A 16,913-nucleotide genomic window follows, 5' to 3' on the forward strand; every position below is an offset into this window, starting at 1 on the left:
CTCCAAGAAGGAGATCAGATTGGGAGAGAGATATAAAATCCTATTAGTAGAGGATTCCTGTGAGGTGGGAGGCAATAGTAAGAGTGATTTATAAATATACCCCTGAAGAAGCTTATTGAGAAAAGTCCCCAGCAAGATTAGAGGATGAATAACGACACATGGCACATGGTACTTAACTTCTCAACACATCGTCATTAGAGTCACCAGCATGATCTCTTAGAGTCACATTGACACAAAACATGCACAAACATACAGCCCTGACAATCCCTTCCCAATATATTGCAAATATGTTTGGCACTGAATGTAATTACCAATGAAAGAAATTCACACATTTCTTATTTCGCAGTGGATATAATCAGTTTAGTTACCAGAGATCATGAAAAGTACTTGAATCTATGTCTTTTAGGGAGTGGAGACTAAACAGCTGTTTAGGGCTCCAATTGTCATAAAGAAGCCTCTTGTAGGATGAAAAGAAGGTACTAATATAAATTGACATAAATGTGTCATTATATTATGTTGCCATAATGTTGTTTTTTCTTTAAAGCAAATTTCTGGGCATAAATATTGCATTCTTTAGTTTATGCAAAATTTTTTTTTTTTCAAAAAATACATATGATAGTTGTGAGGGCCCTTTACATTCTCCGTTTTTCTCAACTTTAACGTATTAGCCATGAAGGAGATGTCCGCTCCAGCACAAAATTGGAGACAGAAAGACTCATTGCCAAAGAGAGTAAAACAAACCCCAAAATGTTCTTTAACTATATAAATAGTAAAAAGGTTAACAATGAAAGCGTTGGCCCCTTAAAAAGTAATGAGGGAGAAGTTATAGACGGGGATCAGGAAAAAGCTAATCTATTAAATATATTCTTCTCTGCTGTATTCACAAAGGAAAATGAAATGCCAGGTAATATACAGCAGGATGAGATAAATGCCCCAGTACATGTCGCCTGTCTAACGCAGGAAGAAGTGCAGTGCCGCCTAAAAAAAATCAAAATAGACAAATCACCAGGTCCAGATGGGAGTTAAGTAATGTAATAGACAGACCCCTATTTCTAATATTCAAGGACTCTATAGTGACAGGGTCTGTTCCCCAGGACTGGCGCATAGCAAATGTTGTGCCAATATTCAAAAAGGGGACAAAAAGTGACCCGGGGAATTATAGGCCTGTTAGTTTAACTTCTGTTGTGTGTAAACTGTTTGAGGGTTTCCTAAGAGATGCTATTTTGGAGTATCTCAATGAAAATAAGTGTATGACTCCATATCAGCATGGGTTTACAAGGGATCGGTCCTGTCAAACTAACCTGATCAGCTTTTATGAGGAGGTGAGCTCAAGACTGGATCGGGGTGAATCGCTGGATGTCGTATATCTTGATTTTTCCAAAGCATTTGATACGGTGCCACATAAAAGGCTCGTACATAAAATGAGAATGCTTGGGCTGGGGGAGAATGTGTGTATGTGGGTAAGTAACTGGCTCAGTGATAGGAAACAGAGGGTGGTTATTAATGGTACATACTCTGAGTGGGTGACTGTTGCTAGTGGGGTACCACAGGGGTCAGTTTTGGGTCCTATTCTTTTAAATATATTTATTAATGACCTTGTAGAGGGATTGTATAGTAAAGTATCAATCTTTGCAGACGATACTAAGCTCTGTAACGTGGTTAACACAATAGAGGACAGCGCACGATTACAAATGGATCTGCATAGGTTGGAGGCTTGGGCTGGGATGTGGCAGATGAGGTTCAACACAGATAAATGTAAGGTTATGCACATGGGGAAGAAAAATCCAGGCTGGGAATATGTATTAAATGGGAAAACACTGGGGACGACTGACATGGAAAAGGACTTAGGAGTTTTAGTTAACAGTAAATTTACCTGTAGCGACCAGTGTCAGGCAGCTGCTGCTAAGGCAAATAAAATCATGGGGTGCATCAAAAGGGGCATAGATGCCCACGACAAGGAAATAATTCTACCCCTGTACAAGTCACTAGTCAGACCACACATGGAATACTGTGTACAGTACTGGGCACCAGTGTACAAGAAAGATATAGTGGAGCTGGAGAGGGTTCAAAGACGGGCAACCAGAGTAATAAGGGGAATGGGAGGACTACAGTACCCAGAAAGATTATCAGAATTGGGGTTATTTAGTTTGGAAAAAAGACGGCTTAGGGGGGACTTAATAACTATGTATAAATATATAAGGGGACAGTACAGAGATCACTCCCAGGACCTATTTATACCCAGGACTGTATCTATAACAAGGGGACATCCTCTACGGCTGGAGGAAAGAAGGTTTCTACACCAGCACAGACGGGGGTTCTTTACAGTAAGAGCGGTGAGATTATGGAACTCTCTGCCAGAGGAAGTGGTGATGGTAAACTCAATAAAAGAGTTCAAAAGGCGCCTGGACGTGTTTCTTGAAAGCAATAATATTACAAGTTATCGATATTAGATTAATAGGGACAGAACGTTGATCCAGGGATTTATTCTGATTGCCATATTTGGAGTCGGGAAGGAATTTTCCCCCTGGTATGGGGCAATTGGCATCTGCTTCATAAGGGTTTTTTGCCTTCCTCTGGATCAACACAGTAGGGACACAATATGTATATAGGTTGAACTTGATGGACTTTGGTCTTTTTTCAACCTTATGAACTATGTTACTATGTTACTATGTTACTGGCTCTGCGAGCAGTCTGGCAGAGTCAAATGAGACCTCATGTGGCCCTACATAGGGAATTAGGGAGATGATTTTAATGCCTACTATCTTTTAAGCATATCTTCCCAGGATCGGCTACTTGGAGCCCCCTTCTGGGAGAGTGGCTTTATGAAATGGTCAGGTGGCCCACACACAAGTGCAGTATTAGCTGTGTGTAGGGGTGGGGCTAGGAGGGAAGTGGGAGGAAAGTGGGTGGTAATAGACAGGAAATGGGCATAGAGTGGGTGTGGCCAAACATCACTCCCATGCCAGAGAAGAAGCTGACCAGGGGGAAGCAGGGCATCACCTGCAGACTCTGGGTCAAGCTCAGTAAATCAGGTTCAACCACAATGTCTGATAGTTTTGACGTGTCATAACCTCAGTGGCATTTATTGTGCTGTCTCTATGTTCTGCCCCCTCCCCAGCTGCTTGTGGTATCTTATTAAGCGAAGACATTATACATACTTTGCACTTTTAAGTCATAGCCACAGTCTTGTGGGTAGAGCGATGTCACAGTTTCCTTCCTTCTCAATCTGCCTTTCTGGAAACACATTGCAGCAAGAAGAGTTAATGCAACGTATACCTTCCAGGTCTAAGAAAAAAAGGCAGCAGGTGAGCAGTTATCCAAATCATTAAAAGGACAAGGTAAATTATCCAATTTTTACACCAATTATACGAACACACAATCACAACTTCACAGTAACCCTTGGTATTTTCAGTGATACAACTTTACAGTGCAAATATACATCATACAAGACTTGTCCTTGTGGCTGTCAAATACCATAAGCCGTAAGAACTTTATGATCCTGTTTCAATGTGAAAAAAAAAACATTCACTCAATTTTGCTTACAACCCAGTCCCCAGGTTGAGAAAATCCATTACATTTTCTATGTAATTTAGAAGAGCGCTATGGATTGTAAAATTCTGAATACAGGCAGTACAGAAGAGGACTCATCACGAAGCAATTGTGATCTCTTATATTCTCCACATATTGGTTTGAATTTTATCTGATTGTGTTTGTTTAAATGAGCATTTTCTTTGTTAGAGCTGGCTCCCTCGGTGCAACAGAATACACTGACCCTCTATAAATAAACGATAACACTGTATACTACCGTTATTGCTATACATATGATACACACTAATCTCATCAGTACAAAAACATATTAATCTCTGGAAATGTTATGCTTCAACACCCTATTGTATTATATTTAAATATTTTGTATTTATGTGGTTACACCGCAACTGAACAAAGCATATTTTTTCACAGATATTCAAAGGTCTTGCTGGCTTTTAAATTACATTCATTGGCACATCTAGTAGCTGTTAAGGCTTCACTAATCTCATATTCTACTCATATTTAATCTTCTAAATATCCCCAACAATTGCTTTCTCATGTGTATATTACATCTAAAATACCTACTTACGTGACATACTGTATCAAGCATAAACAAAGAGTAAGAGTAAGAAGTAAAGGGTTCAGGAGCTGCAGGAGTGGCATACCTGGAAGAGAGGAACATGGTGGGGTTAATGCAGGAGAGCAGATTTGGCAGGTAGTGTAGATAAAGCACGATTGGAAAAAACATGATAGCTAGGGTGGATGCCTACATATAGTCTTGTTTAACTTTAGCTTAAATACAGGCGACTGCATTCAGGATAACTTTACCTCCTGACAAGTAATTGTTTTCCTTAGTTGCTTCTTTGATGCACATTGTAGTTTTTAATTTAGTGCATATCTCAACATACTGTATACTTGCCTTTCAGCGCAGTCTCATAGTTTATTAGTTACAGACTACGTGATCCGATGGAAAGAGTCATCTCTCAAGGCTTCACCGAGAAATACTTATTTGTAGACTTGTGCACGATGTCGAAAATAATTTGGGACAAATTTTGTTTTTGTTTGTTTACTAATTCATTTTTGGCTCATTCATTTTAGATGAAATTCTGGGGGCCAAAAACACATCTCTGTCCCCCAGTACCGTCTGTGCCCCTGCATCCTCCTACTGTCTTGTATCTACCCCACCTGCTTTCTCCTGCCTTTTCTTGTATCCACTGATTTCTTGGCAGATGCAGAGATCTTGTTACAGGAGGGGGGGGTGATAGTATGTGAGACAATGTCCTGCTGCATAGAAAAAACACAGAAGGGGATCCTTCTCTAAATTATAATACAATAATTGTATAAGCAGGGGCGTACCTAGAGTAAGTGGCACCCCCCCCCCAAATGTAAAGACATCTACAAAATTATGTTAAGAATATTTATTGCACCAATTTGTAAACTGTATTTCAACTGTAAACAACAAGAAATCTGAAAAGATAAATTAATAACTTATAAGTAAAATAAATACGTTTAAATAACATTTACTGAACATATAATAGTGCTTTCTTTAATAACCCTCCAAAAAAAACAGCGTCCACATTGCCCACATAGAACCTGACCAGCACCCAAATTACACACACATAGGACGTGCCATCTTTGCCCCCAAACAGCCCAGCATGAGTCAGCATTGTTCCCAAACAGCCGAGTGTACGCCATCTTTGTCCCATGAACACGCTACCTGTGCCATCTTTGTCCCATGAACACACTACCTGTGCCATCTTTGTCCCACAAACACCCTGCTTATACCATCTTTGCCTTTTTGACAAATCAACTATACACCTATGATTAACACAAACACTTTTACAGTCACTCACTAATTCACTTTCATTCACACAATTCATTCACACAATCATTTATTCTTTCACACAAATTATTTACACATATTCATTGATGCATTCTAACAAATTCTTTAATTCTCTCACTCGTTCAAACAATTCATCCACACATTAATCCATTCATTTTCGCTCTCTCATTCTGACTCTTTATTTCAATATTCTTGCTACCCTCCTTTCTCCCTATCTACCCATTCTCACCCCCTTCTGCCCTATCTACCCCTTCTCACTCCCTTCTCCCTATCTACCCCCTATTCCCCCCATCTCACTCCCTATCTACCCTCTCCCCCCTTTGAAGTTCACTTACCTTTCAGGAGTCCTGCGGTGGGGGTGCAAGGCCTCTGTCTCCCATCTCTGCCACTGTATGGAACAGTATAGAGTGATGGGAGTTATGATATACTTTAGAGCATAATTATATAATGAAAAAGACATTGGAAATGGTACAGCATAACACCCATCACTCTCACACATTTACCAATCCACATTTACCAATCCACAGATTCCACACATACCAATCCACAGATTCCACACATACCAATCCACAGATTCCACACATACCAATCCACAGATTCCAAACATACCAATCCACAGATTCCACACATACCAATCCACACATCCCAATCCACAGATTCCACACATACCAATCCACACATACCAATCCACAGATTCCACACATACCAATCCACACATACCAATCCACAGATTCCAAACATACCAATCCACAGATTCCACGCATACCAATCCACACATACCAATCCACAGATTCCACACATACCAATCCACAGATTCCACACATACCAATCCACATTTACCAATCCACAGATTCCACACATACCAATCCACAGATTCCACGCATACCAATCCACACATACCAATCCACAGATTCCACACATACCAATCCACACTTCCCAATCCACATTTACCAATCCACAGATTCCACACATACCAATCCACAGATTCCACACATACCAATCCACAGATTCCACACATACCAATCCACACATACCAATCCACAGATTCCACACATACCAATCCACTCTCACTGTCACTCTCACTGAATGATTTCCTACCTTTCCTCTTTTCTTCTTACAGCAGTAAGCTCCTTTTCTTCCTCTTCGCTCCTCTTCTTCTGTCTTCTTCGCTCCTCTTCTTCTGTCTTCTTCGCTCATCTTCTTCTGTCTTCTTCCGGGTCAGAGGGCACTGTGGGCGCGGCTTCAGTGTTGTGCGCCGGGATCTGACAACAAACCCCGGCGCACAGCAGCAGTTGCCGCGTGGATCGCGAGGGAGCGGTATCGGAGGTCTTCAACAGACCTCCGGCTCCCTTGAGTGATTTTAAGCCGGTTCAAGGGAACCAGCTTAAAATCACTCAAGGAAGCCGGAGGTCTGTTAAAGACCTCCGATACCGCTCCCTTGCGAGCCTTCTCCTCCAGCGGCGGACATTACTGTCCGTCTCTGGAGGGGTGCCGGGTGCCGGCAAGTTGGCACCCCCCTGATCAGCGGCACCCGGTGCGGACCGCCCCCCCCGCCCCCCGCTAGGTACGCTACTGTGTATAAGTAAATTACTGCACTGCTTTCCTTACATTTCATGGTCATTTGCATATTAATTATGCTCCTCCTGAGATTTTTACTTTTATTTAATATACTAAAGTTATACTTAATGTAAAGAAGGCTTACTTTAATTAGAGGGTGTTGGATATGTGGAACGCTTCCAAGTAGAAGTAACTTAAGGTCCACAGAACCCCAGAGATCTTTATTATTCTTTTCCTTATCTTCGCACCTCTTTAATATAAGTTGGTGTTTTGGTTCAGATTTTTATAGATAATATTAATATAAGTTTAATATTACAGTGATCGGAGAAAGGATTTTTTCAGTATAGCTATCTCTGGCATTGCCTTTTTTTTCTTTTGCTGTTAGGTAACCTTTTGCTCACTATTCTTGATTGTTTCCTGTGGAGATTGCATTTGCTAATACTAAACAAGCAGCACCGTCCCAGAATATGTGTGAAAGGTGTAGATTGCTCATAAGCAAACAAATGAACGAATGTAATGAAATTATGGCGGTTTTGCTGCTGACTTTTTCAGGAAAGACTCACCTCACATCATCTGTACTTAAACCTTGCCAAGCATTGCAATGGACTGCATATTAACATTGCAGAAACCACATTCTTGCAACTACTAGTGCTCATAGTAGTTTTAGCTTAAGTAATGATGACTGGCTTTCTAGAACAAATAACTGGCCCTTGAGCCAGTTATTTCGAATTGCACAAATCAGTACAGAATGATACAAATACTTTACAGTGCCATAATAGTAAAGAGTAGACTTAGGCGCCAGCCAACTCTTCATGTTTGTCTTCGTGGGGGAAAAAATCTTTGTATTCCAGGAATATTCGCCTGTTCCTGTGTTTGGTTCGGGCGAATATTCGTGTACATTCTTCGTGCTAATTTTTTTTTTTTTTAGAAGGGGTTAATACTGGTAAACACGGTACGCAGCAGCTTTGGTGCCAGGATTTTAATGGTCCGTACGAGCAACTCTATTCCCCGGCAGGGGCCTCCTATGCCATCAACCAATTAAGTGCAGCTGCTCTTCATTGGTTGATGGCAGACGAGCCCCCTGCTGGCGACCTATCGAGTTGCTCGTACAGACTTTTAAAATCCTGGTGCCGAAACTCAGCCTAGGGAGACCATGCCACATCCCATTTGCCCCCTTTAAGATAACCTCCAAAACAATTTCCAGATTTTTAGAAAAGCATTACTCCCTACCCACTAAGCCCTTAAACCATCCATGAATTATCAGTCATGTCAACTAAAAAAGCATTAACCTCCCATAAAAATCCTCAATTAATATTTTGATCATGTGGTAGTAATTTCTTTAGGTATGGATTTACAGACCCTGGTATGTGTCCCAATATGTGTTCAGCAACATCTCCAGAGTACAGTGACACCACCCGTGCATAGGTGTGTTGGGTTGTTTGGGGGCTAAAAGGCCACAGGGTGGTGCACATCTTTTTTACATTTTGACATCTGGTCAGTCTGTGTCCATGTCCTATTTGGGACACCTTTGAACCCGGCCCATTGAAGTTACCACATCAAACCATACATTTTGTAGATATATTGCACGATATTTCAAATGCTGGTATTTTAACTCTTTTCAGGATTTTTTGGAAGATACAGCACCAATTTTAGGACTTGCTCATAAAAATAAACAGTTTTTTACATTTTGATGTAATGGTGACATCACTGGGGTCTTTAAAAAAAAAATTATAACATGTTTATTTTATTTTTATATATATATATATAATTTGTATTCATTTTTAGCACTTTCTACACTTGTTTCATCTTATGATGTGCCAGGCATGTCAAGAGGATCTGTCACCTAAATCCTAAAGAAACCTATGCAATGGTATTTACACATAAAAAGAGGCCTAGGTATATTAACTTCCTTTTCTTAGGATGTTTATTCCATCTCATTGTGTTTTCACCTATTGTTAAGCCATTATTTACCTCAAGAAACATGGCAAGAAGGCAAGTAAAAAAGAAATACCCCAAAAAACAAGCAGAGATAGGGAAGATGGGGATAAAGTCTTAACAAAGGAATGCAAACCATTCTCAAATAGTAATCTGAGAAGCATTCAGGTAAGTGGCCTGGCTTGAGAAATAAATGTGGTCAGTTTTATAATATTTATTTACTATTTACAGTTATGGTGAATGCTGCAGTGCAAAAAAAGCCTTCTATTTATGCAGAATTGAATTAAGCAAACATATTTTCACAGAATATGAATGAATACTGGTACCACGCAGGGCTGAGCCAGACATGTGCTGAGCAGTTGCTGATTCGTGATGGTCGGGATGGTGCTTTCCTTGTGCGTCCCAGTGAGTCTGTGAGAGGAGCATTTGCGATATGTGTTCTGTGAGTGACCTCTTGTTATCATATGCCATATTTTCCTTTTACCCTTTGTCACATGTTTTTTTGTCTAGGAATCAAAGTATAGCTCTCAAAAGTCTTAATTTTTATTTATTTTGCTCTTAAAGTTAAAAGCTGTGTGAAAATCATCTTTGAACTCCTTAACATCTCTCTAGATTAAATATATTTGTATATACGGTATATAGTTTTTTGTTTTTCGTTTTTTGTAAGACGCATGTTTCATGGCTTTTGTATCATAGCCATACCCAGGCAGAAGCCAGAGGAAGAACTTGCAGTTGTTTACAATTTAAGCAACTAAATGGGTAAAATAATTGCGATGGTATTGTACTAGAGTTATGAGTGGTACCTTTAGTAGACATAGAGGTAGACACTCAAACCCTTTTCCTTAAAGGAACTGGGAGTAACGGAACCGGGAAACTGGGGTGACAGATGATGGGGATAATGGATATTGCTTTGGTTGTTTAGATTTTTTTCCTTTTTTTATTTTCTTTTCTGTTTTGTTCTTTCTTCATTCCCTGTTCAAAATTTCTACGGGCCATACTGGACGAGGATATTACTTCTTACGTTTGTATGGTTTTATGTGAAAATGCAGATAAAAAGACCTTAAAAACATAATAATAATTGAAGTAAATGAGGTGAAAATTTGGATCGCAAATTGACATGTTTTCTTTTTTTTTAAAAACATATTGATGGTGGAGGCTGTCATAAATGGCCATGTATATTCTACTGGGGTCTTTGAAATGCATGAATCTCATCAAGCATTGCCTCCAGTCTGTGGAACTCATCCTTTGCTGCCTTCTTTTACACTGTGCTTATTGTCTTGCGTAGTTTCAGAAAACAAGTTCACACGTATCGAGTTTTACCTGAAGAAAATGGATTGTTAGCTGTGCAGGTAGGCAACATTTCTTCCACTATTTCTGCCTATATCTTGATTAAATTGATTAAGTATGAAACAATAAATAGACACGCTCGTGAACATTTATGATAATAAAGAAAGATAAAAATATTTTGTGTCGTCCTCAAATTAGAGGTTTGGCTGGAAGCTAAAATGGGCAATTGTCTTAAACTACTCAGGAACAAGTTTTAAGTATTATACAACTGAAAGACAGTCACACTGTGAGCAAGCCCCGTAGAATGGCTGGTTTTCTCACCAATATTTATTAATGAAGAATAATATAAAGTATGATAAGAAAGATAATACAAAATATTTTGTATTGTCCATGAATTAGAGGTTTGGATAGTAGTGTAGATGGACAACTGTCAATTAAACTCTACTCAGTAATAGAACACACTGTATGAAAGCACAGTCAAATACCTAATTTTGTCACAAATATTTTGTGTGTTGACCAAAAAGTACATGTTTTGCCCTAAAATAAATTGAGAAAAAATGTCTGATGCAGTCCCTGTAAATGGTACATGTAAATTATATACATACACAAGAGTAGGACTTTACAGCTTCTCCAATCCACCCACAGCAGTACATTTTCTGCAAAAAAATATTATTAGCTTGTGAATTAACTTGCAGTATTGAGCAATGAGTATTAGCTCAGTCGTTTTCTCACACACCAACTCAAATCAGTCTGTAACTGCTGCTACTGACAACTACTGAGAAGTTAAAAAGGTGTCACTTATATCTAATGCTTGTCCCTTTCCCTTGTAAATGCTGATTGGCCAGAGTGAAAAAAGTAAGGCAACATCTTCCACAGGTTGTTGGACCCATCAATCACAGCCCATTTTGTCCCTCCCACTTTACCTCACCATGGAGCGCTAAAGCAGCTTGTAATGAAGCCAAAACAGGCCGTAAAGCCTACCAAAATTTTGGCACTTTTTAACCCTGTTTTCGGCAGTTTTGTCTAGCTATCAGTGATTCGGACAAAGCCAAATGCACATGTCTATTATTTTCCAATTTCGAATCCCATCTTACCTTAAAGCCTCATCTTGCATTTTGCAGAGATTCAGATGTGGCGCCAAACAGGAATAATATTCTGTTTCCATTAGGTGACTTGGTATGTGTGTCTGGGTATCTATGTTAGTCTGTGTCTGGGTATGTGTGTTAGTGTCTGCCTGGGTATGCATGTGTGTCTGCATGGGTATGTAAGTGTATATCTGTTGTCTGGGTATGTTAATGTGTTTGCCTGGTATGTTGGTGGGTGTGTCTGCCGTGGTATGTTTGCGTGTGTAGGTATTTTAGTGTGTGAACTGAATCACGGGGCAGAGTGGCATATAGGAGGGTATAAGGGCATATCAGGGAGGCAGAGTGGCATATAGGGGGGTATAAGGCATTTCTGGGGGCAGAGTGGCAAGCCTGGGGCAGATGTGTATAACTGGGGGGGCAGGTTGACAAATGAAAGGAAATAAAAACAAAAAAAATATTTTTCTCAATCACAGCTTTTCTTAAATATGAAAAAATAGTTTACATGAATTAATAAAGAAATAAAAGTTTCTTACAAGAATAGCGTGAAGAATAATGTGATCACTGTTTTGTTCCACTGAGCTTGACCGTGACATAAACTATATGAGGCTGGTCTCCAAATGTTTCCAGGGCTGCTTTTCATTCCCAGTCAGGCCTCTATCTATCTTAGTGTGTGTTTGTGCCCGGATATGTATTTAATCTGGGTATGTTAGTGTGTGTCTGGGTATTTTATGTTAGCGTCTGTATAACAGAGATGGGGAGACCAATAAAAAGAAATAGGAGGAGAGAAAGGGTATCAACATCAAAGAGAAAGGGAAGAAATAGGAGGAGAGATAGAGATGAAAGGGAGAGATGGAAAAAAGTAGAACAGGAGACATAGTAAGCAATAGGAGGATCAAAGAGAAGGGGAGAGACTAAGAGATAGGAGAGATATAAAGTGAGTAATAAGAAAGGGGAGAGATGGGTAAAATGGGTAAAGGTAATGAGTGTGTAAATGCAAGGGTAAGTGTAAGACAGGATGTTTATGTGTAGGGGCAATCGTGAATATGCGTGTGTATGTACGTGTTTATCGGCAGGCATTTGGAAGGATAGAGTATTTGTATGTATTTGGATAGTCTATCAATTACTGGAACTGTAATCAATTAAGGGTATAAAAAAGTAAAGGTTGTGCGTAAGCCATACTGAGAGGAGATCCGAGATCCAGAGAGGAGGCCACTGTGGGTGTATTCTGGGTGCTGGGTAAATCCTGTGGATGCAATCTGGGCAAGTCCTGTGTTTTAACTGATTGCTGGGGCGTGTCCTTATGTGTGCAATTTGGGTGCTGGGCAAGTCGTGTGGATGCAACCTGGGTGCTATTTGTGCAATCTGGGTGCTGGGGTAAGTACTTTGTTTGCAATATGGGTGCAATGTAGGTGCCAGAGCTGGTCTTTGGGGTGTGCGACCTGTGATCTGTCAATGTATGGGAAGGGGAAGGTCGTGTATATAATGTGCTCACACGACTACACCCCCTTGCAGCAGCCCTGTGTGTGCAATGTTTAGTAAAGTAAGAAAGCGTGTTCCCTATACCTCCTGAATTCAGCTAGCAGCATTGCTTACTTTACCTCTTTTTTTAACCCTTGCTTTGTTGTTCTTTGTCTCTTCTCACTGCTTCATCTCCCACACATCCTATTTTCTTTCTTAAAATATGATTTCCTTTCACAACCGCAGAGCAGAGGTGTTACAGCCCAAGCCATATAACAAAATTTGTTACAAACCACATGTCACGGCACATATAGTCATGGAATATGGTTATTTGATGCATGCAGAATGAAATCTTAAATTTTGACATGACTACTTTAACTGTTTAAATTCGAGTTTATGACTATAAGCTCTAATTATGTTTGTTTTCTTTTTATTAAATTTGTTTGTTGGTTTGTCAGCGCAATTAAACACAAGGCATAGCTAAAAGACTTTTGTCAATATGGAAATTAATTAGCATCAAGACTGTGAGGGCAGACATGGGAGTAGTAGAAGGGCGGCCCCAAGATCAGTTACTACCAAAAGTTGCATTTTATGTTTTACTTGCAAACCCATTTAAAATGTGATGCATTCTCAGTCTGATTATATACCTTTTGTAGTGCCATCATTTTTACCTTTTATATTCGCTTATGGTTTACATATATTTTGTTAATTTTAGGATATATATTTCCCTAATCCACATTTTAAAATACATAATTGTATAGTAATTAGGGCTGAAAGAGGATGTAAGGCCATCGTGTTTAAAGGCTAAAAACTGTATCTGATGTAGCCCCTCTGTAGGTTGTAAATTCCACTTTCTACTGTTATGTTTGGACTCTTCTTACTTCAAGTCCTAAAAGATAACCTGGAGGTCCCCAGACATTGTAAGTGTTTGTAATGTTATTATATACACCCTTAGCCACCTAGAACTGAGCTCTACTGCCTTTTCTCATATCTATGTTCTTCAGTTTATCTTATTAAATGTGTGGTTTGTCTGTGTACCTTTTCTAGGTCTATAATTTGCCTACAAATGCACTGTTGATTCAAAAAGAAGTCTTATTTTCTTTATCTGACTAATAAACAGGCCTTACCATCGACTTACATTGAATTGCACTCCCTTCCTATAAGTTAACATCTGTTACACATTGTATTAATTGTCCTGGCAGTGACTGATTGATTATAGCAGGGTGTATATTCAGGAGTATTTATTTTTCTCACCAATCTCACCTAAGCTTGTTTTGACCCAAAAAAACAATATCTAATCATTCAGCGTAAAGTTGTTTATAAAGTAGTTTAAAGGAGTTTATACACTAAGGTTTATGTTTACAGGTGAGTTAAGGAAAGAAGAATAATTTCATTTCACAGAATTAAGCACCATTAAGGGGCAAGTCTGGCAAATTTCCCCTGCAAGAAAGGCTAAGATGTGCTACATGATGCATGGACAAATCTGTGAGGTATAAAATCTCACCAATTTAGTGGTGCATTATAGACAGCTCTAAGTTTTGGATTAAATGCTCACTGTGGTTATATCAGTGATTTCAATTTTTCTCCTCTAGAGAAGAAATATGCCCCCCCCCATGCATTTTGTCTGTACCATCTCAAACATTGCTGGTATATCAAGTCTTCAGTTTGGGCTGCATGCACATAAACACATCAGCTAATAATATAATATTTTATCTATACAGAAGTTAGCATTCTCGCCAAAATAATACGCTGATGCCATTTTCTACGGATCCTTTAAAGGGACGGCCTTGCCCATTTTGTGCCTTAAATTATACTGTGAATTTAAGAAGAGGTTTTACCATTTGTAAAAAGGCTAGAAATGTGATTCTTCCTGTTAGGTAAATACCCCTTCTTATAGCTAAGCGGACCTTGGAGCACAGAGGGTTTCCTTTGAGCAAATTAATTTATCCACCCATCTGTGAGGATACATGGCATATTTACAGTTGTACTTACAGTTGAGCACATCTTTGTTTATACAGCAATATTGGTCCATCTTCCAAAAGTTGTATGCTTTAGCAACTGAAAAACTCTAGATCCCTATTATACATTATCCGCAGTCACTTGGGTCACCTAGTCACTAGAAAGACAGACCCTCAAAGCAATGAGGTCAGTAGAGGTGCTGACTAGTGATCTGCATGAATATTGAGTGCAAAATTATAAGTACTTCTTTGTTAGCGGATCACCTACCCCTTTGATCCATCATGGAATAGTCATCAGTGTGGTTCATGTTTGTGTTAGAACAATATGTAAAAGCCCTAAACCAAAAACCGTAGCTCTATCTATTGTGTGAAAGCTTTTGGGCTTATGACTACCATTTCATTCTTAGTCTGTGCAGGGAGTTGAGGTAAAGAAATTCCCAGGGCTCAGTGAGCTGGTTTATGCCTATAAATATGAGAAGAATGGGATGGTCACATCATTACTTTATCCTGCTGGATGGGAAGGAGATGGTAGAACAGGTCATTTTGGTAAGTATAAAAATCTCTCTATCTGCATTTTCAGTTATACTCCCTGATGTACAATTGTTATTATTGTTATTGTTGTCTCGTCTACAATTCAGTGACATTTGCTTAACAAAAATTTATTATGGTGCAAACTTTCCAAAAATGGTCTTATTGCCATAGCAATCAATGGAACAGTACAATTACCATAAACATTTCATTCATTGCTATGTGCGAAAAGAAGCATTCTATGCAGAACCCATAAAATGTTGCTGTCTTCCAGACTTACAAGGTGGTACATCCCCAGGTTGGAGGGTCATCCCTTGCATGGATTCAGAGCTAGGGTCATCCCATTGTGAGCATACATTCTTTTCACAAAATACGCATGTACAAGAAGACATATTTGCCGCTAAAAATCAAGAAGAGTTGGGGTGCAAAAAATTGTACAGGTGGGTGAAACTGAACAGCCTAGTTAACCTGGACATCATTAACTTTATCATTAAGACATTTTTTTAAAGAAATTTCCAGTTTATAATTGTTTTCATGGATTTGACGGTTTGTATGCATTGCAGGAAGTACAAATAATACTGCATTTGTAGGAAACATATTCCTACTATTATATTAGTGGAGTAAAAGTTATAACTTCAACCTACTAATGAAAAACAAAACAGAAACTACGGCCTAAAGATTAAATTAAGGGAAAAAACATACTCATGTGTTTATCATCTCCATTTGTGTCGCTTTTGTTTTTTGTGGTCGTGATGATGTTAGCTGACTATACCATTGAGTATGCTGAGATGCGTTCAACATTATATGTCTCTCTGTGTGTACTGTGTTTCAACTCAGCCAGCTTGAAGTCACGTGACATAGCCTGAAAACCCTTATGCACGTATTTGGGCATGTGACATCACATCTGCACCCAGGCTCTGATCAAGTATGCAACTAAAATGATCACACAATTATAATAATTATGTATTGCATATTTTATCTCTATTGTATTATAATATATCTCAATAATACTTCTAAAGCGTAATAGAATAATTGGTCTCATCTGACATTATTTTAACTTTTGAAGTAAATTATAATTTCTCATTATTGCATGAATACTAATATTTTCCGACAGTTCTTGCTGCTATAGCTAAGTCTGAGCTTGTTCTTGGCTAAAATGTAATCGTAGCTATCGCAATTTTACAGATTCTGAAATGTCATCTCTGCGGTTTTTGTGTTTTGTTTCTACATACAGAAAGAAAAGCAATATGTACATAAAATTATTCTAGCTCAATGCGATGCACAAATATTTTTATCTCTTAAACTATAACAACAAAAATGCCACAAAAGAGATGTGCAGAGAGATTAATATTTATAGAATAAAGAATAGTAGTATTGTTAAACTGTTTCACACACACTAGATTATCAAACCATTTTACATTACTCGCGTTTAGCACTAGGTAAATGTGATTTTATACATTTTGGTACATTGGTTGGGAAAAGCCAAACTTGGAACTTGAAATATAAATTTGGACCAATATTTACTATTTCAAAAAATGTTGATCATGTTTGCTATAACTTCCTTCTCTCTAAGAATAACTCTGTTTATTCATCTCTTTTGCATCTGTCAGGTTTTGTCACTGGACTCACTTATCCATAACATTTTAGCTGTGCAGGAGATCCTGTGTTTTATTGAGAGGAATGTGAGTGTGCCCACCACAGGCATATATTGTATTTACTTTTATTGATTATCTC

The sequence above is a fragment of the Sceloporus occidentalis genome, unplaced genomic scaffold, assembly GCF_023333645.1.
Source record: "Sceloporus occidentalis isolate IW3139 unplaced genomic scaffold, rSceOcc1.0.p SCAF_247, whole genome shotgun sequence".
Taxonomy (NCBI): Eukaryota; Metazoa; Chordata; class Lepidosauria; order Squamata; family Phrynosomatidae; genus Sceloporus; species Sceloporus occidentalis.